The sequence below is a fragment of the Pleurodeles waltl genome, chromosome 5, assembly GCF_031143425.1.
Source record: "Pleurodeles waltl isolate 20211129_DDA chromosome 5, aPleWal1.hap1.20221129, whole genome shotgun sequence".
In the NCBI taxonomy this organism is placed as follows: Eukaryota; Metazoa; Chordata; class Amphibia; order Caudata; family Salamandridae; genus Pleurodeles; species Pleurodeles waltl.
The window spans coordinates 478,443,847-478,471,596 of NC_090444.1; the positions used below are offsets into that span (position 1 = coordinate 478,443,847).

At 45.1% G+C, this 27,750-nt stretch overlaps 1 protein-coding gene across 2 annotated transcripts in view; it reads left to right on the forward strand.

Annotated features, from left to right (window-relative positions):
- Positions 1-27,750, forward strand: part of LRP11 (LDL receptor related protein 11) — a 298,888-nt gene that overhangs the window by 88,663 nt on the left and 182,475 nt on the right. The gene's annotated exons all lie outside the window — the stretch shown is intronic.

A 27,750-nucleotide genomic window follows, 5' to 3' on the forward strand; every position in this document is an offset into this window, starting at 1 on the left:
TCATACATAAATGAAGAAACAGTACCCCACTAACATGTGAGAAGCCCCCCACCCCCGCCCACTCAGGCCCCCCAATCGGACCCACCCAATTGCCCACCCAACTTGACCCCAAATCCCACTTTGAAAGCAAGAACAGTGAATAACAGGACTCATCCCAGGGGCTATGACCGGCCTATTATCTCTCCACCCAGGTGGCATCGGGAGAGAGGGCCCGTGGGCCAGTTGCCAGTCACTAAGCCAAACGGGGCCATGAAGGAGCAGCCGGCACACCCCCGCGATTCCAACAATGGGTGTCATGTCGATCGGAGCATGTTAGTCATTGTCATTTAAGGCAGCGCAGTCATGGCCGCGGCGCTCTGCAGGTTCCCGCTCCCTCGGCAGTTGTCGAGCAAACTTGGTCGCTTGTTTTAAGTCTGTGAAGTAGTGCATCTTACCCTCATGGCGCACCCTCAGCCTGGCAGGATACAACAGGGCAAAGCTCACTCCCGCCTGAGATAGCAGTCGCTTAACCGGCAGAAAAGCACGTCTCTGGGACTGCACACCGAGTGTATAGTCTGGAAAGAAATTAATTTCGGAGTTCTTATAGAGCAACGGACGTCTCTCCCTTGCCAGGCGGAGTACAGCGTCACGGTCACGGTAATTTAACAGACGTGCAATAATTGGACGTGGGGGGAGTCCCTGGGGGGTGTCGGGGTCCCAAAGATCTGTGAGGTCTCTCAACCACCAGCATCCGAGAGATCTCACGGGCGAACAGCTCAGACAGCATCTGCTCAATGAAGTCTTCCATTCGCCCCATATCGGTCGCCTCCGGCAGTCCCACAATTCGAATATTATTGCTGCGTGATCTTGATTCCAAGTCCTCGTTCTTGTTACGTATGACCTCAAGGATTCGATCCATACGTGCGATCCGATCCCTGTCACCCTGGCGTGCATCCTCTATCTCAGACGTACGTGACTCCAAGGCCTCAAGCCTCGTGTCGTGATCGTCTACGCGCGCCCTAATGCGATCAAGTTGTTCGGTGACATGATCCAGTTTGGTGTCAATGCCCGCCAGGCTGGCCTTAAGGTCTAAAAACATGGACTTCACCGATGCCTCAGGGCTATCCCCTCCGTTCAGCTCCTCACAGGGCTGGGAGCTGGCAGCAGCGTTCTTTTTTTTTTTTTCCCCCCCTTCGAAGGTAAGTTTGGCCTGAGGTTGATCCGCCTTGCCCATAGTTCCACCCTACTCCAACACCTCCGACCAGGTCCAGGTGAGTAAAGCCAAGCGAAGGAAGATCCGGACCTCAGAGACCTCTCAAGTTAGCGTGGGGCTCACCGTGGGCTCCTGCACCAGGAGCAGGGATCGTCAAGCAACGGGGTCCCAGAGCATCAGCCTATCCTCGCAGGCCAAGTCAGCCCGCACTGTCCATCCGGGAGTCGCCACTCGTACACCCTCCTCGGGCCCCCGCGGTCACAGCCTTCACCGCTCTCCACCAAGCCTCACTTCACATCGCTGAATTGGCAGCCCGAGGGGCCCACCCGAATGTTCAGACAACTTTCCAGAACCAAGCAAGTGCAGTTACGAGCCCAGGGGGCCCCTTCGAGGTATTACCTCGACCGCTAGTCTCCTTACGGGCCTCCTCCTCGCCCGTCTAAGCCGCCGGGCCCAGAGACCGCCTCGGGGCCCGTCAGAGCCTCCCCTGCACCAGCATCACCAGGGACAAGCTCGTTGTGGGGCCGCGACGCGACCACGTTGCCGAATGGCTCCCTGGCGCGGTCCCGTGCCCGATCTCCTACCTCCGGGGGCAGCCGCGGGCCTCAAGTCCGCCCGCCCGGCGCAGCTCCACGCACGGTCGCACTCCCCAGAAGCCGCCGAGGCTTCCACTCTCGTTCGCCCGCACCGCGGTCTGACCGCGCGAGCGAGGCAGTCAGCAGGCCCGCCCGCGTCCTTTTACCGCTGCTCCGACCTCTCCGCTGCTCCTGAGCCGCTGAAGGCAGCCCAGGGGTTTCTCTGAACCAGGTGCGCCAGGCTCACTCCCGCCAGCACCTTCGGATGTGGAAATTATCAGATAAACGGCCCCGGGCCAGGCAGAGCCTCACTAAGTGGCGGCCATCTTGCCCGGCGGTCAGGCCACGCCCCCTGTAATGGGAAAGAGACTTGCTGCCACCGCAGTCCACATGGGTTGCTGAAGGGATTTAGTGCAGTCCAGAAGATCATTACTAGCCGACAATGATCACCCCGAGGGCCACCTCCGCGCTCAATACCTCTTGTGTCCCAGTGCCGTTGTTTGGTTCTGGGGCTCTGCGGTACAGCGGCGGCTCTGATGGTAGCCGGGGGTGCATGTTGTTCAAAGGATCTGCACTGGGGGATTTCTGAGGGGCAGCGGTCGTCTTGTCCCGTCTGCTCAGCAGAAAAGGGCGTGCTGCGGAAACTGCTTGGTGCAGCGGCGGCTAGGGATGTTGGTGGGCGGTGTCTTTACTCGACCCCCAGGTGGTTTGATTGGCTGTGTGGCTCCTAGGTAAGGCTGTCACAAGAAAGCGAAGGGCCACCAAGCAGAATCTCTCCTAGGTCGTTGAGGGGGTTGGGGGGGGGGGCTGCACTGGGGGATTCCTGAGGGGTGGCGGTCGTTTAGTCCTGCCTGCTTAGCAGAAGAGGACGCACTGCTGGCTCCTCTTGATGCGGTTGCTAGGGATGTCTGCAGACACAAGTTGGATGGGCTGGTCGTCTCTGGGGGCAAGTTCATTTACAGGCAAAGAGACCATCACGCAGAATCTCTGCCAAATCGTCGACCGTGTGCTGAGGTCCAGCATTAGGCTCCTAATTCTCCCAGAGTGGAGCACTGGGGTTATTTTAGACAGTCTTTTAGCAGAAGTGAAATAGCTGGGATTGAAAGCGAGGTGTTTGATGGCCCTGAGACCTCAGGGAGAACAGGGGGCAAGCCAGCAAGCCCTAGAAGTCACTTCTGGAGGTGTCTTTTGGTCCTTCTTGCAGGGCAGAGGGCACAGGACAGCAGGGCAGGACAGCAAAGCAGGACAGCAGTTCCTGGGAACACTCGGGCATACAGGAAGTTGGACACAGGAGAGTGTCAATCCTTCTAGCGCAACAGCCTGTGCTCCAGCAGAGTTTCTTAGAGGTCCAGTAGTGTACTGATTTGAGTTTGTCAAGAGAGCCAGTACTTATACTGACAAATGCCTTTGATGTGGTGGGTGACTACAAAAGAGTTCTGAGATCAGCCTCAGCTCCAGACGGTCAGTGGGAGGTAATCAGCCCCTTTATGTGGGCTCTAGTCACTGCCCTTTGAAATGTAAGTGTGAGCCCTTCCCAACGTCCTCCCCAGGAAGACCCATCAATATGAAGATAACTGCAGATGTAGCTGAGTGTCCTGTGTTGTGTGTGTCTGAAGGGAATCCAGAAGTGTAGCTGTCACCTAGCCTAAGCCAGATGTGTATTGGAGATAGGCTGTAGGTACAAAGGCCAGTGAGGGCAGAGAAATGCCCACGTTCTGTGTCAGTGTTGTATTTCCGTACATCATAGTGGTGTGTAAACAAAGGATAAAGGGGTGGTAGAAGAAGCTTTATTCGGTATAAAAAAATTCATCCATTACAACACATAATCATCAAAACATTATAAGAATACCAATAAAAAACATGTATAATAAAAGCACCCATCATAAAAACATGTACATATAAATATATATATATATATATATATATATATATATATATATATATATATATATATAGAAATAAAATATAAAATAAAAAACAAAAGAAGATAAAAACCTCATTCATAAAAAAACTGAAGAAAAATAAATGAGATCATTCTAAACATTCTACATTTTTGCGCCAAGTAGTAGCTCCCTACAGAAATGATCCCAGGCCCTTCCATACCAGTACATCTGAGGCCATTTGCAGCCACATGAAAGCTGGACGGTATTGCACAAAACCCTTGGGCCTAAGGAGCGGTAGTAGGAATCGGGTTCTAAATGGAGCATAGAAGACACAGAACAGTGTAAAATGGATCAAAGTCTGATGGGACACCCCATCACAGGGGCAGGGTCTAATACATTTCTCCCCATACTGACCTAGGGGGAAACACAAATTACTTCTAATGATCCCCAAGCGAAATCGAGTTATGAGAGACCTTTCCCTCACATCCTTGATTTCTAAAAGATATTGCTCAGGACCCACCCACATCTTTAACATAGTAAATTCCCTGATCGATTTTTTCCTTAGAGCCTCCCCCTCCCTCTTGGTCTCCTGGAATCTCTGACAGTTATCCTTAACCCATTTCTTATCGTAGCTAGTTAGGTCTTCGGGATAATCAAACAATTCAGGCCGCCCTAGGTCATGTGCCATCTTCCTTATGTGCGAAAACCAGGGGATATGTTTTACATGGTCGCAGGCCAAACAATCCCTTAGGATATCCCTATTAAGAGAGGCATGTTCGTTACTCCAAACTGAAATCCATAACAAAAGGGGAGCCAGCTGGGTAGTGTCCTGTACATACTCAAGGTCCAGTTCCAGGTGGAGGCAAAATCCAGGAATATTTTGACCAACACCCAGAAGCCTTCTACAGAAACGATTTTCTTCCACCATAAGGGCTCCGGTATCCCTAAACCCCCAAAGTGCTGAACCATTCAGAAGGACAGGTAGGCATTTCCGCCTAAAGATTTCAAGCAGGGGTTTGATCGGTTTGCTACCTACCCTAGCCGCGAAGTCAAAGGTTGCACCAACTGTTGCATGAAAAAGCACAATCCTTCTGGCAATACAGGGTTTCCAAGATCCTTTCTCATCAAAAATGACCCCAAAGTATGGGAACTCGTGGACTCTGCTAATAACTTGATCCTCCACCCTTAGCTCCCCAACCCTGCTCATAGGTTTACCACAAACCATAAAGTGCGACTTCTTAAAATTGACCTCCATCCCCAGTGCTGACATAAAGACGACATAAGCTCTAACTAATTCTCGGAGACAATTTCATCGTGCGGGCCATAAGGACCGCGTCATCCGCATACATCAGCACAGGGATATCAATACCCTTCACCTTCGGGACGTCCCTGCAGTGTTCCATCAGAAAATCTGTAAGTCCATTAGTATATAGAAGGAACAAGGTAGGGGCCAAGACACACCCCTGGCGCACACCCCTTGAAAGCTTGAATGCCTACGAATATTCCCCATTTGGGCCCACCCTCACATTTGCCACTGTCCCTGAATGGAGATATTGGAGAAGCTCTACAATAATAGGGTCCAACCCTAACTGAATTAGCCTCTCCCATAATAAAGACCGGTTCACTTTATCAAAAGCACAGCTGAGGTCCTTAAAAGCAAGATAAAGGGTACCTTTCCTGGCCTGCGTGTATTTGTTGATTATAAACAGTAAATTGAGACACTGTTCTTGCGTACCGAGACCTTCCCTGAAGCCATACTGTTCCCGACTTAAAATATCATTTCCTATCATCCAGGCCTCCAGACGCCCTAGGATAATCCGTCCCAGAATCTTCACAGAGGCATCCAGCAGTGAAATAGGGCGATAAGACTTAGGATCATTACGATCACCCTTTTTAAACACTGGGACTATGCATGCCAATCTCCAAGAGGCAGGGATGCCCACAGTTACTGCTGCATTGAGAACATTTAGGAGAATGGGTGCCCATAACTGAGGGTTAGCTTTATACAAATCCATCGGGATCGAGTCCGGGCCCGGAGCTTTATTATGCGCACAACTCTGTATCGCATCAATAACCTCCTGTAGTGAGAATCTGATTGCTAGGTTAGGAGCCACATCATACACACTCTCCCGTGTATTACTTAGCGGGGTACCCTCAAATATATTACAGAAATGAGTTACCCAGGCCTCTGGGGCTATATTACATCCAAGGTCCTCGGAGGTTTCTGTTTCAAGGGAACCTCTATTCACCACCTTCCAAAACAGGCCAGGGTCTTTCAAAGCTGTAGCACGCCCTAACTCTTCCCAAGCTTTATCTTTATATTTTAGCTTACTATCCCTCAGGGTCCTTTTATACCTTATTCTCGCTTCTTTTACGAGAACCCAATCTCTAGGGTGGGTCTTGGTAGCCATCTTTAATTTTGCCCTTGCATCATAGCAGGCTTTGTCGTACCAGCCACATTTACGTTTATTAGGGTGGTTGCCTACTACAAAAAGACAGTCTCTGACTGCTGCATATACTACTGTTATCGCATCTATAACAGTCATGGGATTTGGCGCTTCTGTCAGGAGTATTTCCATAAATAGATGTAGGTTGTCCCCCACAACCCTTCCCACAACTTTTTGGTGGTCTACTTGCTTCCACCCAAGCCGCCTACCCTGGTCCTTTGTCACCACCGTTACAGGCCTGCCTCGTCCCAGTAAGTGAAACGCCCCCAGGAGTTTAAAGGACAATATAAGGGGATTATGATCGCTAAAGCATTCGCCTAACACTTTACCTCCCATCACCAAGTCTCTCATAGGAGGGAAAAATATAGTCGATGGTGGATCCAGACCCTCTTCCGACATAGGTTGGAAGTTGGTGAGTGCCTACTGCTTCAATATCATAGTAATTCAAGAGGCCCATCTCCCCAAGTTCCTTTAGTAGATCTCTGCCTCTGGAGTCCTGCGGACCCAACGCTGAATGGACCTCGCAGTCACGGATGAAGGGATTAACCACAGTACTGGAGCGGCCCAATTTGGCATTAAAGTCCCCAGAGATGATGGCACGAAATTCCAATCCCACCTTCTCCATTCTATATTGCATAATCTTAAGAATGGAGAACAGGGCCCCAATTTGGCACCCCATATCCCACACAGCATTATAAAAGTTGACCAATAATACATTAAAATGATTGGAGAAGAGTACCCATACCAGCAATATACCTTGATGGTTACAGTTAATTTGGAAAGCACCCACTATCTTAGAGAGGCGAATTAGAGTAACCAGGCCACCGTTCGAGCGACCACCAAGAGACTGTACGGCTGGAATTGCATATCTGTCATACCCATCCCACACAGCCAGTCCCGTCGACCAAGTTTCCTGAAGCATGATAACATCATAGTTACCCACACACCCAACCCATGCTTGATCAGATAGCTTAGTGTCATAGCCAGCAATATTCCATGAGATAAGATTACACTGTGGGGGTACCTCTTCTTGTATAGCCAGTGCCTTAGCGCATTGTCAATCCACCCCTTCCAGGGATAGGTTGCTGTTGGTTTTTCTACTATGTGCCTGCAGGCTGAATTGACCCGGGGGGGTTCCTACCAGATCCAGAAGAGACCCCAGTACACGCTCGCATGTGATCATAGAAATAGCCCAAGGAAACCATACCCATAGACACTGCACTAGGGACAGGAGAGCGATGGCTAGAGAGAAGCCTTTTAGTCAAGGCAGGATATCTGACATTTATAATAATACAGTCGCCCTTCCCCATCTTGTTTTTAGGACCAACCCACCCAATTCTTCTGGCAAACAGGATATCCTTGAAGTCCTTACATGAAGTCACAATTTTTGCTCAGCCAATGTCCAACCTTATTTATGAGTTGGTTTGTAGACTCAGTTGCCCCATAAACAAGAGCAGGCACATTCGTCAGCACTACCACGTAGGGGGCACATGCAGGGGGGAGATCCAAGCAAGCCGGGGAAGGCCTGGCCGTTGGCTGGTTCAGATTGTCATTTCCAGACAGCAGTTGGCCACCCCCCCAGCTGCCACAGAGTCCGTATCTGGCTGCCTACTGCAGCTAGACATATAAACTGGCCTCTCTGGCCTCAATGAAGGGGTTGGTGCAGTCGAAGAAGTTTCAGCACAGGCTCCCTGACCCTCATTATTGACAGGGTTCATCAAAAGGTGGGATGATTTTTCCATGGGCCCCAAGAGTCCTGCGGCTACCTCTGGGAAGGGCAACTCCTTACTGGCACAGGGATGCCTCATCAAGGCCCCACTTCTATCAACACCCTGGCTTCCTTGACCTCCTTGCGCACAAATCAGGGATACTGTTTTTTCTATGGCAGACAATTTCGCCACTACAGGAGACAAAAGCTCCTGAATAATCTCCCGAAATTTAGTCAGTATATTAGTTGTGTTGTGCCCAAAGTGCTGACAAGGTGAAAAATCACTGCTCCCACCCTTAGGGAGCTCCAGGAGAGGTGTTTTTGTCTTTGGTATCAGTTTTTTTAAGGCTTTTCTTTTCCTCGGGGGAGGGCTACAATTTTCCACAGGACAGGCCGGGGGAGAAGACAATAGAAGTCTTTTACTTCTTCTAGAGGGGCCATGGGACCCCAAATCCTCTGTTGACTCTGTTGGCTCAGCCTGAACAGGCTCAGTATCAGCCATACCAGCACCTTGCCCTATCCCCAGAAAGTCCACCTCCACAGCCACGGCCTCACAAGGGCCGTTTTCTGTTGGGGCCTGGTGCCAATCTTCCAATTCCATGGATAACCTCCTCTCTGCCAAATCAATTTCTTTTGTAACAACCCCAACCGCTCTTGCAAGAAAGGAGTCTAATGTGGTGGCGCCATAGCCCTGTCTGCTGCTGCCGCCTCCCCCCGAGGCCCAGATGGGGCTCCTTTTTTCCTGCCCATATTCACAATGCTTGAGAACAATGCAGCAGCGGGGCAACACACAAGATGGTACTAAATAGGCTTTTAAAAGTCCACTAGCAGCAAAAAAAGAGACACCAAAATATGTATCAGGTAAATGAAATGGATTTGGGCAGTCACTCCTTACTGTAAGCAAAAGAGGGGTGGCCCAGCCCAGCCTCTTTCGGACGATGACGGGCGCAGGACGGGCCCGCCCTTGGCCCGGGCTTAGCCTGCGCGCATCCCGCGAGGCGGGAGCGCTGGAGAAAGTTTAAAGGGCTCCTGCCCTAACTGGATTGGCTGCCGCCTCCTGCCGCCACCAACAGCGCTTCCCGCGAGGCGGGAGCGCTGGAGAAAGTTTAAAGGGCTCCTGCCCTAACTGGATTGGCTGCCGCCTCCTGCCGCCACCAACAGCGCGTCCTGCGAGGCGGGAGCGCTGGAGAAAGTTTAAAGGGCTCCTGCCCTAACTGGATTGGCTGCCGCCTCCTGCCGCCACCAACAGCGCGTCCCGGTGGTAATGTTTCTTTAGTTAACAATTTGACTTTCAAATTTGGTATTTCTCTAGAGTGGATGACGTTGTTTTAAAGAATTTTGTCAAAGTATTTAAGTACATTTAAAAGTCATCACATAAATAAATATGTGGTTGCATTAATACATGTTGTTGTGCCCCATCATTAAATAGAGCTTAATCATGCCAGTGTAGGTACTTTCTTTTTGTCCACTTTCTAAAAGTGGCATTTTTACAGTGGTAATATTAAATCTGACTGGGCCAGTAAAGAGGACTTATTATTACCATTCCAGTGGTACTAAACATGATGTAGCTACTCCTCTCATATCAGGAACTACAACTTAAATATTTTATAAGGAATTCCTAATGTTGGCCTAAAAGAGGGGCAGCCTCACAGTAATTAAGAATTACTAGGAGTTTTTCATTGCTAGGCATGAAAAACTTAAAGGTGCATGTCCTGCATTTTGATTACATGGCACCCTCCCCTATGGCCTACCTAGGGACCTACCTCTGATTTATAGGTAAGAAAAGGGACGTTCTGGGCTTGGCAAGAGATTTTAGATGCCACGTTGTGGTGGCAGTGAGACTGCACACACCGGCTCTGTAGTGGCAGGCTTGAGACATGTTTACAGAGCTACTTAAGTGGGTGGCACAATCAGAGCTGCAGGCCCACTAGTAGCAATCAATTTACAGGCCCTGGGTATATGGCATACCACACCACTCAACAAGGGACTTACAGGTAAATTTAAAAAGCCAATCGTGGATACACCAATGTTGGGAGAAGCACATGCACTTTTGCACTGATTAGCAGTGGTAAAGTGGTCAGAGTCCTTAGGCCAACAAAAAGACCACAACAAAACAGGAGATAAAGGCAAAAAGTATGGGGTAAGACCCACCCTAAGGATACCAAGTCTAACAGCTCCCATCAGCGACCTCCCTTCCTTCTGGTTACAGTTATATAATAGGTTATCAAGCATCCCCCCAAAAAGTCAACTTCTCATTGGTGGTGAATGTGGTGTGCTGGGACTGAGCATTAAGACGCCACAGCTAGGGGGTGGACTGAAGGAAAGGGATTACGCAATCAGTCTGCGAGGTGTTGAGATGCGGTCTTCAAATGTTACGGGCTATTAAGAAGCTAGTTGAATGTTGTTAGCTGAGGAATGAATACCTTAGATACGAGCTCCGTGTGTGTCATGTACTTGTGCATGTTCCCACTCTGGGGAAAACATGACAACTGTATTCGAGTCAGGGATACGCACCCCAGAGAAACAGAACTGGGTTTTCTGAGAGTTTGCAGGGAAATAGCAAACTGCTTATGTATGCCACAAGTTGGTGCAATGAAGCCTGCATTTGGCATATCTGGAGTGCAAGCTGCACTCCAGCCTGTACGAGGCCTCGTGGAGAAGTTGAAGGCCTAGTAGAGAAGCACCATTGGAAAAGCCTGCCAAGACTTGCCGGCCACGCTAAGGAAAAATAGAAGGTGCTGTGCCACAACACCAAGCCATCATTCATACAAAGAAACCTCTAAAGGCAATGGCAACCAGGTACAACACAGGCAGCAACAACGAGATATGACATTAGAAGGCAGCGACAACCAATTATGAGTAGTGAACTTTCTCATTGGTTTTACAACCTCAAAATCGGGTGAGGTGACTCGCACGCAAACTCAGTGACTGTGCTTGAAAGGTTGTTGTTTCCCGGAGAAGCTGCCGAAGACCGGGCAAGTACAACTCAAGAAGTCTTCTAGGTAGTGAAAGCCCCTCTAGCTGCTGCAAGAGACATGAAGTATGGTGCTGCCACATTTTTTTTAAACCTCTTCGATACAGCCAAAAAGCAGAATTTTGACCCCAGATGGACAACATGGATTGAGACTTTCGATTATTTCATAGATTCCCTGGAAGAAGTAACTGATGAGAAAATCAATAAATATGCAAAGAAACACGCTGGTGATGGACTGAAAGAAGTGATAAAGAAGATCTCACAAACTCAGACAACATCATACCATCAAATCAAAGAAGCTTTAGGAGCCAAGTTCAATTCATTGCCGAACGTCGACTATGAAAGGTACATTTTCAATCAAGCAAGATAACAATTGGTGAGACGATGGATGAGTTTGAGAGAAAAATTGCAAATTTAGTGAATTTAATGATGAGGAAGCCATGCGCCTCAGACTCATTGATGGTTGTTTGTCAGAATCATTCCGAAGATGCATGTTGCAAGACACAATCAGACTATAAAAAGTTCTGATGGCTGCTAGAGCCAAGGAACGAGCACATCGGCAACCCGCCAACATAAAAGCGGGAACAGCAAAAGGTGATTCGGCCGTTGTCATGAAGAGTAGACACCCAAGCACCGAGCAGACTCCTTCAAGTCGATGTCTCCAAAGTAAGAAAAACTGTGTTTCTGATGTGGATTTTCATTTCCACATGAGGATAAAATGTCCAGCCGTCTGAAAAACGTACAGTGGGTGTAGAAAGGAGACTCATTTCATAACTGTTTCCAAAGCAGAGTAGAAACCAAGTGCATATCAGCGAGATAGGAAAATGGACGCCAGAAAGTTCCAGAAGAATTCCTGCCGCGCCCATAAAGGCAAAAAGCAACCTCAACTGTGACAGGTGGAAACCAAACGAAGGCGATTGTCATCAAAGTCACCCTGTAGAAGTTCCTCAACATCACCATTGAGCGCCAGTGAAGAGGATGAGAGTGCAATGATCATGAATAAAACGGAGCCACTTGCACATTTGGGCCGTGCCGCTTGGAAAAAAGACAAACAAATACAAAGCACAAGCGAGTTAAGAAAACAAAAGAACTCAGATGGATATTGCCCCAAGATCAAACTTACTAGCCTCTTGTCTTAAAACTATCTTTGTCCAAGATAACTTACATTACTAATGAAGATGGCACGCTGTCCACCAAGGAAGAGGGTGTACTTGTCACCTTCAAATCCTTTTACGGTTGTCCCATAACCTTTGTAATTGATAGCCGTGCATCGATCAACATCATGCCAGTCAAACAGTTTCACACCTGTACCGTGTCTTAAAGCGTCAGATATGAAGGTGTGTACATGGGCTGCTTCCAAATTGTTACGAAGTCAAGGATCATTCACAGAGACCGTGCGGCACATGAAGACGTCTGTGCAGGCCCTAATCCATGTTCTTCAGGGTTCTCCATCTAGTGCATGCTTACTTAGTTCTGCAACTGCTGCTGACATGAGACTGATATCTGTCAATTAAAATCTAAATGCCCAATGTGATGTGCATCATTTCCTGTCTCTGTTCAATGCCCTAGGAAGGCTCAAGACGATGAAGGTGCAACTCGACATCAGTTAAGACATCCGATCTGTTGCACAGCGACACCGAAGGATAGAATTTTCCTCTTACAAGAAGCAGTTGAGAAGGAATTGGAAGCCATGCTGAAACGCAACATTATGGAGTGCTCTACTAGTCTCCCACCATGGGTGCAGCCCATAGTGCCGAAAAAGGACAGTGGAGGTGTAGTGCGCATCTATGTGGATATGATCCAGGCCAATAAGGCAATCAAGAGGGAAAGGTATCCTGGTCCACACACTGCAGATATGATCATGCAGCTGAATGGAGCTAAAGTCTTCTTTTGACTTGAACAAAGGGTACCATCAGCTCAAACTGGAAGAAAATTGCAGGTACATTACTACTTTTTGGCCTCATGTTGGTTTGCTCAGATACAAAAGACTAAGCTTTGTAGAGTAATCTGCTACAGAAATATTTCAAGATGTGATACATAGAAGTATTCAGCCTGTTCCACATGCCTTCAGTTACAGTGATGGCATACTGTTGTTTGGCACAACGCAAAAAGAACACCATAAAGCTTTCAAACAAGTGTGCCAGTTACTTAAAGATTCAGGTCTCGCATTAAATGCTGAAAGATATGAATGTCATAAAGCAAAACTCAGATTCTTTGGGCACGTGTTTTCTTATGGAGGGATGACTGCTATTGCTGATAAAGTGTGGAGCATTGTCTGCCACGAGGCCTCCAAAAGATGTCTCCATGGTACAGTCCTTCTCGGGCATTGCCGGCTATTGTTCCCGGTATATTCATGATTTTGCAACAGTGAGTGCCCCATTGTGACACCTGACAAAATAAAATGTTCAGTTACAATGCTTCACTGAATTTGACCACGGTTTCAAGAGTATAAAACATGCGATTGCAAATGTGACTGAGATGGCTTACTTTAATCCTAAACTGCACACTAAGAGCACTGTGGATGTGAGCCTGGTGGGGCTGGGAGCTATCCTTGCTCAGCACAGTGGGCATCCAAATGCTCGGAAGCGCATTGTGGCGTGCGCCAGTCAAAGCTTCTCCGACACAGAACATGCCTACTCCCAGCCAGAAAAAGAAAATGTAGATGTAGTATGGGCCTGTGAATATTTTCATGTGTTTCTGTATGGAAAGCATTTGACAATCTTCTTAGACCACCAGGCCCCACTCACTATTTTCAGAAATCTGAAGACCAAGATGCCCCCTTGCATTGAAAACAGGGGGGGGAGTGGGTTGCTTCTACAAGAGTTCAGCTTCACGATTGTGCACAAGCCAGGCAAGAATCACAACCCTGCATATTATTTCTCCTGAGTACACCTGCAGCGACACAACTGAGTGTCAAATTGCTGATGAATACATTGATTTCATTGTATAGTTTAGAATGCCAGGGACTCTGTCCACTTAGCAGATTTTTGGCTTCACAATTGCTGATTAGGACATTCTGGCCCTCTAAAAATATTATATCAGCACAGTCATGGAGACAAACTGTTCGACCTCTAAGTGAGGATGTTGAATTTAAAAAATACCAAAATGTCCAAGATGAACTTTCTGTCACTAAAGAAGGCACTGTGCTAAGAGGATCCCGAATTGTCATACCTGCAAGTCTGAGACAGCAAGTAATTGAACTTGCTCATAAAGAACATTGTAGCATTGTAGCCAACAGGAGGGCATTGAGAAGATTGAGTGTGGTTCCCACGACTGGATGGTAAAGTCAAAAGGAAGTTAAAGGAGTGTCACTTTTGCAGTGACCTGGCAAATCCATTACAAGGGATTCGTCCCACTTCAGAAATCTGTCTAGTTGATTATCGGTCCCTGCAAGCCCATAGGAAGCTGTTCCATCTGAAAGCCCTGATCAGATGTCAGATTCTGTACTTTTTCACACTGCCTTTGCTGCATGACGTCTGTGGAAAATGGAACATCATGAAGCTGAATATATTTAAAAAAAAAGTTAAATAGTACTTCAATCACTGGACAAGCAGTAAAGGGACACTATTTATTAAAGCTAAATAATATGTACTTGGTCCATGTGCCGTGGAGAGAAAAGGAAGTGACACATGGTCAGCTGCCCAATGAGAAGACAGCAAAGAACAGCACCAATGATTCCAACAAATGGTAAGCTTTAGGTGGGTTCCAAGCCCATTATTAGAAACAAGAGTCTTGCAAGTTCTTGCAGGCTCAGCCTAAAAAAAAACACCACACAACTTGAGTACTTCCTTGAGGAGGATTTGCAAAGTCCAGAATATTTTAGTAACTTTATCGTTGGTTTATGATCTCTTGTTTCACTGAAGGTTTCTTGTGTCATATTCACCTGATTTATTTTTGTTGCCTAATTCTACCTTTTTATAACGTGCTTCCCATTTCCTTTTCCATGTTTCCCACACAAGTAGTCTTGTGTGTTTTCGTTTTAAACAGGGAGATGCGTAGTATCTTGGGGCAGCTGTCTAGTTTATTAGGAATAAAAATGTTGAATGCAGTTCTTCTCTAGAAATATAATATGTAACGGGTGTACAGTACCTGCAAGTAGTTGTAACTGGAAGTTGGGGCCGGCTGGTGGATGGGGCCTCTTGCTGCAATAAACCCACGTCTTTCTACAACGTAATGATTTATGTCGGATTCATCTCGAGGAGCCCGAACTTTCCATATCAAGGATAATGCTGAGATTTCATCAGACCTTTATGCACGGGTTGCAATGCTCTCTTTAAGGGTGGTGCTTTTTCTTTTATCATTAGTTGCAATCATTTGAATGTGCAGTTTCAGCACATAACATTTGCGCTGCCAGCCATAAGGGTAAAAAAATGAAATCTAATGATAGGCTGATGTACACATCTCTCAGTGGGAATTGCCCTCTTACATGATTTAAAGAGCCCCTTATAGTATTCACCTTCCAGATGGCAACAATGGAAGGCAGAGTTCCTGTTTTAAACATGGCATTTTAAGAGCAGTATCAAAGAAAGGACGGGGTGTGAATATAGACTAAATAGGGCGAGGAGGAAATACCGAGAAAAAGATTGTCTAAAATCTCGGAGAACTAGAATGGGAGAGACCAGTCGTTCTAGTCTTTGAGACCTATTGACTTTGCTAGTGACCCTTAGCTATACTGCACAGCATCCTGGATGATGTGCAGTACGGCTAAAAAAAAAAAAAAAAAAAAAATAACTTTTGATACGCCCAGCTGCGCCATTTTGCACTATACATATGTGAGTACAAAATTACATGATTGTTTTTTTTTTTTGTGTTTTTTTTTTTTAAAGTTATCTATCCGTGTTAGATCAGTAGCTAAAAATAAAAAAACGAAGCAGGAAGGCATTTTTTAAGAGAGTGGTATGCAATATGGGGTTAGTGAAAGCAGCAGTTGGGGTGGAATCAACAAGGGACCACAGGAGTGGGGAGAGAAGCAACAGTGAGACCACTAAGGGCCAGATGTAGGAACCCTTTTGCATGGCGCAAACTGTGAAATTCGCAGTTTGCGCCATGCAAAATGGGCATTGCGATGCACATTCCCATTTTGCGAGTCGGTACCGACTTGCAAAATGGGAATGCGACTCGCAAATAGGAAGGGGTGTTCCCCTTCCTATTTGCGATTCGCACCGCGATGCAGAATTGCTTTGTGACCGCGGTCGCAAAGCAATTCGCAGTTAGCACCCATGTGAAGTGGGTGCTAACCCATTCGCAAAAGGTAAGGGGTCCCGATGGGACCCCTTCCCCTTTGTGAATGTCGCCTAGAATATTTTTTCAGAGCAGGCAGTGTTCCAATGGACCACTGCCTACTCTGAAAAAATGAAACCAACTGGTTTCATTTTCCCGAGTGTATTGCAACGCGTTTTCCTTTAAGGAAAACGGGCTGCAATACAAAAAAACAAAACTGCTTTGTTAAAAAAGCAGTCACAGACATGGTGGTCTGCTGTCTCCAGCAGGCCACCATCCCTGTGAGTGCAGGGAATCGGAAGGGGGTTGCAAATTGCGACCCACCTCATTAATATTAATGAGGTGGTTCTTTGCGACCCCCTTGCGATTCGCAGATGGTGTCAGCGACACCATTCTGCATATGAATTTGCGAGTCGCAAAACCATTTCTACTTACATCTGGCCCCAATTGTATACATTTGGCCAGTATAAGTCCACTGGAAGCTAACCATATGTATTACAAACGTTGCATGCGCTGTTTAGTAGGCGAGGCATGAAAAGAGAGCTGATTCGGATTTTCACTTTACTGTGACACCAGACTTACTTGAAACTAAAACGTTTGCTAGAACGTTTTGTGACTGTGTTTTGTACAATTTCATCTCGTGATTTAGGAAGTTGTGGATACAGTGAGGCATTACAGGGAACAGTACATAGCTAGAGGTAAACGTTCTGCTCAAACAGCGACATCTTCTAGTCAGAAGTGGAATCTTGTCCTTCGGTGAGTTTACTTCTTAGCCGCTGAGGGTGCTCAGTTGTTTTAGAACAGCCACTCCCCCAATCCATTTGCGAATGACCTCCAAACTGAAAATAAGCTCTCTTATTTGCATTGCACAGTTTATTTCCTCACTGGTGTCCTGCATTGCCATAGCGACCCCTCTGTTACAAAACACAGCGGAGAAAGCAAACACTATTTTCCTATCAGATAGATAAATGGAAGTTCTTTGCAGGTGGATTTAACCTTGGTATTGCAGAGAGAATAGTTTTACTTCTTGCTGCACCTAATTTCTTTTCAATCTTGCGGTGGATGTCTTGATAAATGTCTGATTTTATATTTCGAGACGTTTTAACCCCTAATGTAAGACATGCATCTGCTTTTCGCTCTCTGGTTAATACCACATAAATACAGTGTAACTATGTTCTACTCAGTCTAGGGTATAGCTAGTATTTACCCTCCACGTTTTTTAGCTGGCGGTTTACTCCATTCTGCAGTGATTTTATTCCCAGTCAGTCAACTGCATATGCTTATCTGGACCCTTCCTCATCCAGCAAGTCCTTGGCCTCAAAGCTTGGCCAGCCCTGCCAACTTATGTCCCAACCATTGACCCTGCTCCACCCCTCAATCCTTGCAACGCAAATAGAATAGATTGTACCAGCAATATATACCTACCCCCAGTTATTCTCAACCATCACTCTATCATGGATGATGACATATTGAGGGAGAAATACATTCCCCCTTCCTGATTCCTCCATACTGCAAAGCATTTAGAAAATGTATAACCCCTGAGTAAACGAGTTTTGAGTTTTTGGGATTTTACATGTTCATTGACCACTACCTTTTACTCCTCACTGTTTAGTGAATAGCTGAAGCACTCCCCAGCAGCCCAAAGCCACTAATAAACTCAGTAGTAAAGTACACTACAGGGAGTGCAGAATTATTAGGCAAATGAGTATTTTGACCACATCATCCTCTTTATGCATGTTGTCTTACTCCAAGCTGTATAGGCTCGAAAGCCTACTACCAATTAAGCATATTAGGTGATGTGCATCTCTGTAATGAGAAGGGGTGAGGTCTAATGACATCAACACCCTATATCAGGTGTGCATAATTATTAGGCAACTTCCTTTCCTTTGCAAAATGGGTCAAAAGAAGGACTTGACAGGCTCAGAAAAGTCAAAAATAGTGAGATATCTTGCAGAGGGATGCAGCACTCTTAAAATTGCAAAGCTTCTGAAGCGTGATCATCGAACAATCAAGCGTTTCATTCAAAATAGTCAACAGGGTCGCAAGAAGCGTGTGGAAAAACCAAGGCGCAAAATAACTGCCCATGAACTGAGAAAAGTCAAGCGTGCAGCTGCCACAATGCCACTTGCCACCGGTTTGGCCATATTTCAGAGCTGCAACATCACTGGAGTGCCCAAAAGCACAAGGTGTGCAATACTCAGAGACATGGCCAAGGTAAGAAAGGCTGAAAGACGACCACCACTGAACAAGACACACAAGCTGAAACGTCAAGACTGGGCCAAGAAATATCTCAAGACTGATTTTTCTAAGGTTTTATGGACTGATGAAATGAGAGTGAGTCTTGATGGGCCAGATGGATGGGCCCGTGGCTGGATTGGTAAAGGGCAGAGAGCTCCAGTCCGACTCAGACGCCAGCAAGGTGGAGGTGGAGTACTGGTTTGGGCTGGTATCATGAAAGATGAGCTTGTGGGGCCTTTTCGGGTTGAGGATGGAGTCAAGCTCAACTCCCAGTCCTACTGCCAGTTCCTGGAAGACACCTTCTTCAAGCAGTGGTACAGGAAGAAGTCTGCATCCTTCAAGAAAAACATGATTTTCATGCAGGACAATGCTCCATCACACGCGTTCAAGTACTCCACAGCGTGGCTGGCAAGAAAGGGTATAAAAGAAGGAAATCTAATGACATGGCCTCCTTGTTCACCTGATCTGAACCCCATTGAGAACCTGTGGTCCATCATCAAATGTGAGATTTACAAGGAGGGAAAACAGTACACCTCTCTGAACAGTGTCTGGGAGGCTGTGGTTGCTGCTGCACGCAATGTTGATGGTGAACAGATCAAAACACTGACAGAATCCATGGATGGCAGGCTTTTGAGTGTCCTTGCAAAGAAAGGTGGCTATATTGGTCACTGATTTTTTTTTGTTTTGTTTTTGAATGTCAGAAATGTATATTTGTGAATGTTGAGATGTTATATTGGTTTCACTGGTAATAATAAATAATTGAAATGGGTATATATTTTTTTTTTGTTGAGTTGCCTAATAATTATGCACAGTAATAGTCACCTGCACACACAGATATCCCCCTAACATAGCTAAAACTAAAAACAAACTAAAAACTACTTCCAAAAATATTCAGCTTTGATATTAATGAGTTTTTTGGGTTCATTGAGAACATGGTTGTTGTTCAATAATAAAATTAATCCTCAAAAATACAACTTGCCTAATAATTCTGCACTCCCTGTAGATGAGGTAGATGAACTAAAAAGTAACTGCTAACTAATAGTAAAAGAGTGATTTGCAGCAGGTTTGTGCTACTCCACTCTCTACTTCTGCTGATTTTCATTCCTCACCCCCAGATCTGAAGATGCCCCTTCTTTGTCTCTTCCTCGCCTGTCATGAGTTGAACAGTATTACTTTATGTGCGGCTTTAGCTTTCTTCATCTAATCAATACCCAATATTCTGGTATCTTCTGTTGTCCATGTTGGTAGTAAGTTATTTCCTGTGTGCAAGTAGCAGTTTAAAGTTGCAGCTCAACCTAGAGTAAATTCTCACTTGTAAGGTGGGTGGTAATAGCCTCCATTTCCCTCCTTTTACGCTGATGAGGCCTGCACCAAGTCTGTCTTTGACCGGAGGGTCATAGAATTAAATTGATATCTTTCACTATGCAGCCATGTTTGGAACTTCCAACCAAAATAGCTTACCTTAGTATGGACAACTGGGGTCAGGTTTTTGCTCTTCTAGAATGTTGACTTGACATAGTAGCCATGGTCTAAGTCAGACTTTATGATTCTAGGGGACTTGTGCTAAAAATTGAAAATGGTCTTAGTCATAGCACATCAGATCAATGTTTGAACAGAGGTTAGAACGCTTCTGATTGTAATATTATTACCTCAAGATCAGTTTACTCCGTGTTCCTGTTTAGAGCTCTGTTTCTTCTCACATGCCTGCACTTATGCGAATTGATCAACCTTGTCACTTTCCTAGTCTGCAGGAGAGATCTAAATTTCCGCCGTTGTAGATTCCCTTCTCCTCCCTACCCCGAGTAGGTAGTCACTTCAGGTTATTTCAAATTTTTATGAAGCATTTCTGGTTACTTCATCAATCTTTATCGCTCGCCCCTGGTTCTTCAGGGTTCAGTGAGCCTTTTTCTGGAGTTCATGTAATTTTACCATTTCTGGTCTTCTGCAGCTCTGCCCCTCTACTTGCTGAAGTACAGCCACACAAACATGGTAACCTAGTAAAAAGTGAAAATGTTTAAACATTAGGTTACTGGTCTGTATGTATTTATGGATATACTATTTATTTGGAGCCAGTTTTGAATTGTAAGGCCCACACCTTTTGCTGATTGAGAATAACCACTTACTGTGTAAATATTTGTCATTCATTTTAAATGTCCTTTCTCTGCTAGTTTTTAGCAAGTAACGTTCTGTAGTCGAAAAAATACATTAGGGTTTGCAGATTTCAATATTTCAAGGTACAGAAATAGGATCTGTGGTTATTTGCAGATTTGGATAGAATTGAGTAGTGCAGGAATCTGATAGTATGTAACGTATTTTCCAGCTGTATTGTGTTTACGGTTAAGCCAAAAAAGCGAATGTTTGGTGTGGGATAGCCACACTCTCATAAGTTTGTAAGCACTGACAAACCTTTTACTTCGTGTTTCTGACCTAGGAACCACAGATAAAAGCAATTTAAATGCCAGGAATATTATATTGCAACATTTCTGTAGCACTTTCCTACCTCTTGGTGTGGTTCTAAAGCACTTAACTTATTCTTGAGTAAGTTGCTACTCTGAATATTGCATAGGTTGGAAGGAAATGTTGCCCGACGTGCCTTAAAGTGCAACTTTTTTGATGTTGTGCATGAGGCACCAGGTTTGAAGCACTGGTACTTAGTAGCGTCATATACATAAAGTAGTATACAAATGGTGATTGAAGGATTGTTAAGCTTCAAGAGCGTAGCTATCAATATTGCAGCAGATGCTGTGTTATGTCCCGGAAGACTAAGGGGCCCACTGTATACCAGTTGGTGGCTGTTTTTAATACCAAATAGATGTGGAGGGGGAGTGCTTGCATTACTGCTCTCTGGGCCAGATGTAGCAACCGTTTTGCATGGCGCAAACTGCGAAATTCGCAGTTTGCGCCATGCAAAATGGGCATCGCGATGCACATTCCCATTTTGCGAGTCGGTACCGACTCACAAAATGGGAATGCGAATCGCAAATAGGAAGGGGTGTTCCCTTCCTATTTGCGATTCACACCGCGATGCAGAATTGCTTTGTGACCACGAACGCGGTCGCAAAGCAATTCGCAGTTAGCACCCATGTCAAGTGGGTGCTAACTCATTCGCAAAAGGGAAGGGGTCCCCATGGGACACCTTCCCCTTTGTGAATGTCGCCCAAAATATTTTTTCAGAGCAGGCAGTGGCCCAATGGATCACTGCCTACTCTGAAAAAATTAAACTAAATGGTTTCATTTTTTTCTTTTGTATTGCAACTCGTTTTCCTTTAAGGAAAACGGGCTGCAATACAAAAAAAAAAAAAAACTGCTTTATTAAAAAAGCAGTCACAGACATGGAGGTCTGCTGTCTCCAGCAGGCCACCATCCATGTGAGTGCAGGGAATCGCAAGGAATATTAATGAGGTGGGTCTTTGCAACCCCCTTGCGATTCGCAGGTGGTGTCATGGACACCATTCTGCATATGATTTTGCGACTCGCAAATTGTGAGTCGCTCCGACTCGCAATTTCCAAGTCACAAAATCATATATTGTATTGTATTGTATTGTATTGTATTGTAATCGTATTTATATAGCGCTTACTACCCCTGACGAGGCGTCAAAGCGCTTTTCGGTGAGTTGCACGCTACTCTGGAACCCAACAAGAATTAGTGATGGATTAGTATCGGGAAATAATGAGTACAATTTTAGTATTATTATGAGTTAATTTGAGCCACGGATATGAGAGTTTGTTAGTTAGATTGACTGGAGTAATGGAGGGGTGGAGGAGGAAAGAAATCCAGAAGTGTTAATTGGGAGTATATCCTTAATTTACTCAACCCAAAGGCTTGGGATGAGTAAAGGGGGATGGAGAAGGGAAGAGTACGTAGAAGGGTTAGGGAGAGCATAGTAGCAGGGTGAGATAAATGCGGGAGAATTTAGTAGGGTTGTGTGGGAGGTCACAGTAGTAGAGTGAGGTTTGGCGAGTTAGATGTGGAAACGGAGGGAAGAGCTTAGGCAGAGTTATTTAGGAGATTAAAGTAGTAGAAAGGATTTGGGATGAGTCAGAGTGAGAATGGAGGATAGTTTGATAGAGACATGACGTATGATGATGGGTAGATAAGTGTGATAAGATGAGAGCAGGAATTCATAGATATCTAGTATAACAAACCACCTAGGAGCCATGCAATGACCCACGAACATGCCAAGCACAGAAACAACATATACACATACATATATATATACATACATACACACACACATGCACATACAATACATAATTAGAACCAAGGGTAAAAATATACTTAGTCAAACAGGTTTAAAGAGTGTGTGTGTATTTTATTGTTATGACATAGTAGCGATACATATTTTTTAAAGAAACTATACATAATTAGAAATATACACTTAATCTGAAAAAAAACATTATCAACATAGGCGTATGCAGTTCATAGTTGTTTGAATATGGTGGTTATGAAGGAAAGAGCCAACTCTTGAGTAGTTTTCTGATGACAAGAAAGTTATCTGTGGCTCTTATAGTTGGGGGTAATGAATTCCATAGTTTGGCTGCTTGAACGGAGAAGGATGTACCACCTATAGTCTTTTTCTTGTATGGTGGTGTTCTAACCAATCTTGAGCGGAGGTTTCTTTGTTGGATGTATTTGGTTATTTTGTTTCTGATAAAAAGCGGTCCTGTTCCATGTATAGATTGTCCCAGGACGTCACACTGCGGGGACCTTTAACTGATTTGTATGGCCGCTTTTAATCATGTCGATAGTCCATGGAAGTTGAATCACACACACCAATTGTCTTTTGAGGTCAGGTGGTGGCCCATTTCTGCATTGTTTCTGTTGGAATGCGACCCATGTGATGTTGCATTTTTGTTTCATCAAGGAATACCACCTTTGTATCTTTATGGACCATCATTCTGTTGCCTTGGGGTACGACAATGTTGTTGCATATACCTTTGCAGTCGTGTGGGTTACATTGCTAAACTTTCATTACCACAACTTTGTTCTCATGAGGCATAATAATGGTCATTATGGTGTGTATTTAAACCTGTGATTGCTGGTGAATAGACTAACCTTTAGCATTTGAGTTACGGAGAAAAGCAACCCAAAACACTTTTAAGCTTTGCTCTATCTGGAAGGTACTCTCAATCTCCGCTTAGTATCAGAACTCAGAATAACCTAATGTTAGTACTGCGTTTTCATACCTGGATGTTTTGTCCAAAGCTTATGCCCTTGTGGGAGGACAAAGAGTGTTAGTTTGCTTCCCCTGCCCCTCCTCGACTGCTCTCCATGGTCAGTTTGCTGCCCCTGCCCTTCCGGGCTGCCTTCTGTGGTCTGTATCCTGCTGCTACCTATTTTGCTAGTCCTTATTGGATAATTGTGTTGCCCTTCCCACCAGATCAACGTGGCCAGCTTGCTGCTGATGCCCTTTCTTCCAGCTCTTCATGTTCCAAGTGCTGCCCCCACCCCATCTATCATGCCTCTGTTGTCTGTTGTGCTGCCCCTGCCTTTACTGCCTGCCCTCCATGATCGGCTTGCTGCCCCTGCTAACTCCCTGTTGTCCACTGTGCTTCCCAAACCCCTCCTACCTTCCCACCATGGTCTTCTCTCTACACCTGCCCCTCCCGCCTACTTTCTTGTCTGTGTGTTGCTCAAGCCCTCCTGCCTACCCTCCATTGTCAACTCGCTGCCTTTGTTCCTCCCACCTGCCCTGCATGAAATCTGAAAATATTAAACTATAGTACTATATAATATGACAGCACAGAAGTTACATTCCAGAGTTTAAATGCCTAGGAGGTCTGTAATGGTATTTAATAAATTATGGCTAGTGAAGAAAGATCTCTGCTCTAGAACTGATAAAGAATGGTAGACTGACTAGAGTGTAGGCAGATTACAGAACACAATCAAGACTAATAACACAGTTGACAATGCTGGATCAGAGGTTATATTAAGGGCAGAAGCATGTAGAGCATCCTTTGCGACCAGGAAAATGCCCATGATTTGGCATGCACAGTTTTTCCACCTTTGGCAAAATCCTAAACAATTTTGGAATATATATGCTTGTTGACTTACACAACATATTTGTCCCTGTTGCTAACAAAGGGTCCAGAGATAATTCTGGAACACCCTTGGTGATGCTGATGATACACCACTAGGTCCTGTAAAATTGATCAATCACGTCAAAGGAATAGCTATGTAAAACTGGCACTCACAACTTGATGCCTTTCCAATTGACTATGAACTTGTTTACTTGGACTTTGCAATGGTTATGGGCAAATTATGACCACAACCAGGAGCACAGGGAATTGCCATATCACAGTCCCTACAAACATTGAAAAGAATCTGCAGCTCTTGCCAGGCATTTTTAGAAAAGATACATATATGAGGAGACCATGTATCAGCAATGCTATCTTCAATATTAAAAGTATTGAAAGGGCCTGGATCAAAGAAGGATGTAATGATAAAGGCAGATCAGGTCAACCTAGATAGAAAATTGCTGAAGTTGACCTAGAGGCGGTACTGAGATGGGGGCTGTGGGATTTTTAGATCTTCTCTGCGCAGTTTGGGAAACTACGGAATTTGGCCTGGGATGCCCAGACAGGCATGTAGGGGAATCATCAGGGGCCCTGAATTTTTGGTCAACATGGGGCAGGACCGCTGGCACTGTAGTGGGGTTCTTCATGATCTTTATATCCTCCTGCCAGATGTAATCAATGATAGGTACTGACCTGACCGATTTCCAAGCGTGGTCCTTAAAATCATATAAGAAGCAGTCCGAGTGCTACACTGTTATGGGTAGGTGAAATCTTTCTGCTGCCCTTTCCATAATACTGTGAAACACCAATGTCCTCTGAAGGGGAATCATCAGGTGGGTGATGTGGTGGAGATGGAGTAGGAATAATGTAGTCATCCCAGTCGTCTGACTGAGCCGGTAATTCTCCTTCTTCCCTATTCTCATCTTCTGAGATGGAAGGATCCTCCCTAAGGAGGGGAGACAGCATGCAGCGGTGGTGTCATCCCAGGCATAGTTGGAGGCGGTATAGTTGGTGGTGTAATGGACGCTGTTCATGGAGGGGTTGAGTGTCACACCACTGCCTGTGAAGGAAAACACCGTCTATCAACATGTCTTGCAGATCTTCTATTAGAGAGCGAGGCATAATGACATCCTCCTGAGTGCGATGAGGTTCGGAATAGTACTGAAATCGCTACTTATATACCTACATCTGGCCCTCTCTGACTTACTACACCGCTGATTAGCACATTGTTAATGCAAACCAAGTCACTTGTGGTTTGCCACGTTGTTGAATCATGATTTGGGAAACAACCAGACCTTTATTGCTTTTTAGATTGAGCATGCAAGTGTTTTGACCTGTTATAAGTATTGTGGGCTTTTAACCACGCCCATCACTTTCATTTGTTCCTGGGCTTGCCTTTCAAAAAATCACTTGATGTCATTGGTAAATGCTTTGCATTTGTCCCGCCTTGAGGCTGTTTTTGTCACGCCTTGCAGACTGTCCCTATTACCTGAATTATTGCACAATTGCCGATATACTTCAGCGCGGTCGAACTATTTTTTTTTCTTTTGTCTCTCCCCTTTGTGATACATGGTGGCCATGGTGCTCACTGCGCAAACGGGCACAACTGCGTGAACTCGATTGGCGGTTTTGGCGCTCTGGTCACATTGTTCACAGTTACCTAATCAGAGTCATTTCTTGTGGCTCTCCCCTTAAAACACTTGAAATTGGTAAATGCTTTATATAAAACAGAAATCCTCCTAGTGAAAGCGGCTCTCCCGGCGTGGTGGGAGTGCTGATACTACAATATTAACTGCACATAGTTACATGACAATGTTTCTTACATGTGCTATTTTCATCGCAGTGTCCTCAAAGGGCTGTTCTGAGCATTGCAGTCAACATACTAGAATATTCGAGGCACGAAAACTCCCCACATAATCCTTTGCAGGGCATTACTTTTACAAAACTTGTTTACATAATTTCTGGGTCACCACACTAGGATATTGGAGACCCCAAATTATAACCCCTTCCACCATTCAGTGTCTTAAGCTTTCTCATGGCTGGCACTTTTGTTTTACAGATGGGAGAAATTTTGTTTTAAAGGTCTTGTTTGCAATATTATTGGAGTAGACCTGCTAGCCCTAAAAACACCCTCTAGGGGCTAAGTATATGGTTACACGTAATCACTTTCTACTGTTTTTTTCATGGGGTTATGCCCTCTAGGGACTAACAATATGGTTACATGACCATGTTTCTTACAAATGATATTTTTGTTATGGTGCCATCTAGGGCCTGTTTTGATCATTACAGTCTAATGCCAAACATGTATTTCTGATAAAGGTTTATATGATAATTGTATATGTTTTATTAATCTTATTACAGTTATGACCATGATTCAGACCAAATTAACATCCTTATTACACTATGACTGTTAGAACACTCTTGATATGTTTGGGTGACCCTTCTAGTTTATTTCTCCTCTGTGACTGTCTTGTGTCTTTTTTTGGGCAATTGTTAGCTAGTAAGCCAGCAACTCTGATGGCGGGGTGGTTAAAGTGGTATTCTATTTGAATTAACATGGCAGATTTAAATTAGGATGCTAAATGGCAACATTTTCATTTTTTGCTGCTGATAGAGGAAGAAGGTAAATGGAAGTGGTTTAGTTATATGCAAGCCACTGGAATTATTTGGCAGGAAAAAAATGAAACTATGAAGCAGGGTTGACAATTTTATGTGGCAAGAAAAATCCAGTTATGAGCTTACAATGCAGATAGCTCTAACTCAAGTAAAGGCGAGATCTATTGCATTGCAAGTGCTTATTTAAATTCTAGATGGCCTTTGATGATCTTCATTTCCTCTCAGAGCTTTTTCCATAGTGTTTATGTTTGAACAGAGAAGGAGCTGCCACTTTTTGGATCTTGCGATTCTGTTTTGCCGGTAGAGCGAGAGTTTCGCTCGTAGGAGGATGGGCTCTTTCATGGACTGCCTACTGTGCAATGCAGAGTGCTTTGTAAGAGATTCTTCTCATCCTTGTTAGCCACTGTAGGGCTGTGGGTGCAGCGGTAATACAGTCCTGCCTGCTCAAATTTAGTGCTTCTCTAGCTTCTTCTTTCTGCATTGTTTGTAGCTTATCTAATAACTTGAACATAAATTCCAAGATGAAAGGAGCAGATGAGACCCCAAGCATATTGCTTTTACATCTGTAGATAAAAAAGAATTACCTTCTGTGTATATACACAGATTCACAGCACCTTCTAATTAGGATTGTCCACCCTGCATGTGTAAGTGCAAAGTAGGAGTAATACGCATGGAAGTCAACAACTTGCATACATTGCTTAGTATTATCCTGGTGATTTTGATACCCTAGAAAGACAGAAATATGCTCTAAACACAGCGGTGGCTCTTCCGCTATGGAGGAGGAGGAGCGTTGCCCCCTTGCCAATAGCAACAGCTTCAAAACATTAAAAATAAAACGATAATAAACCACGTTATTATTGTTTCTTTTTCTAGGGGTGG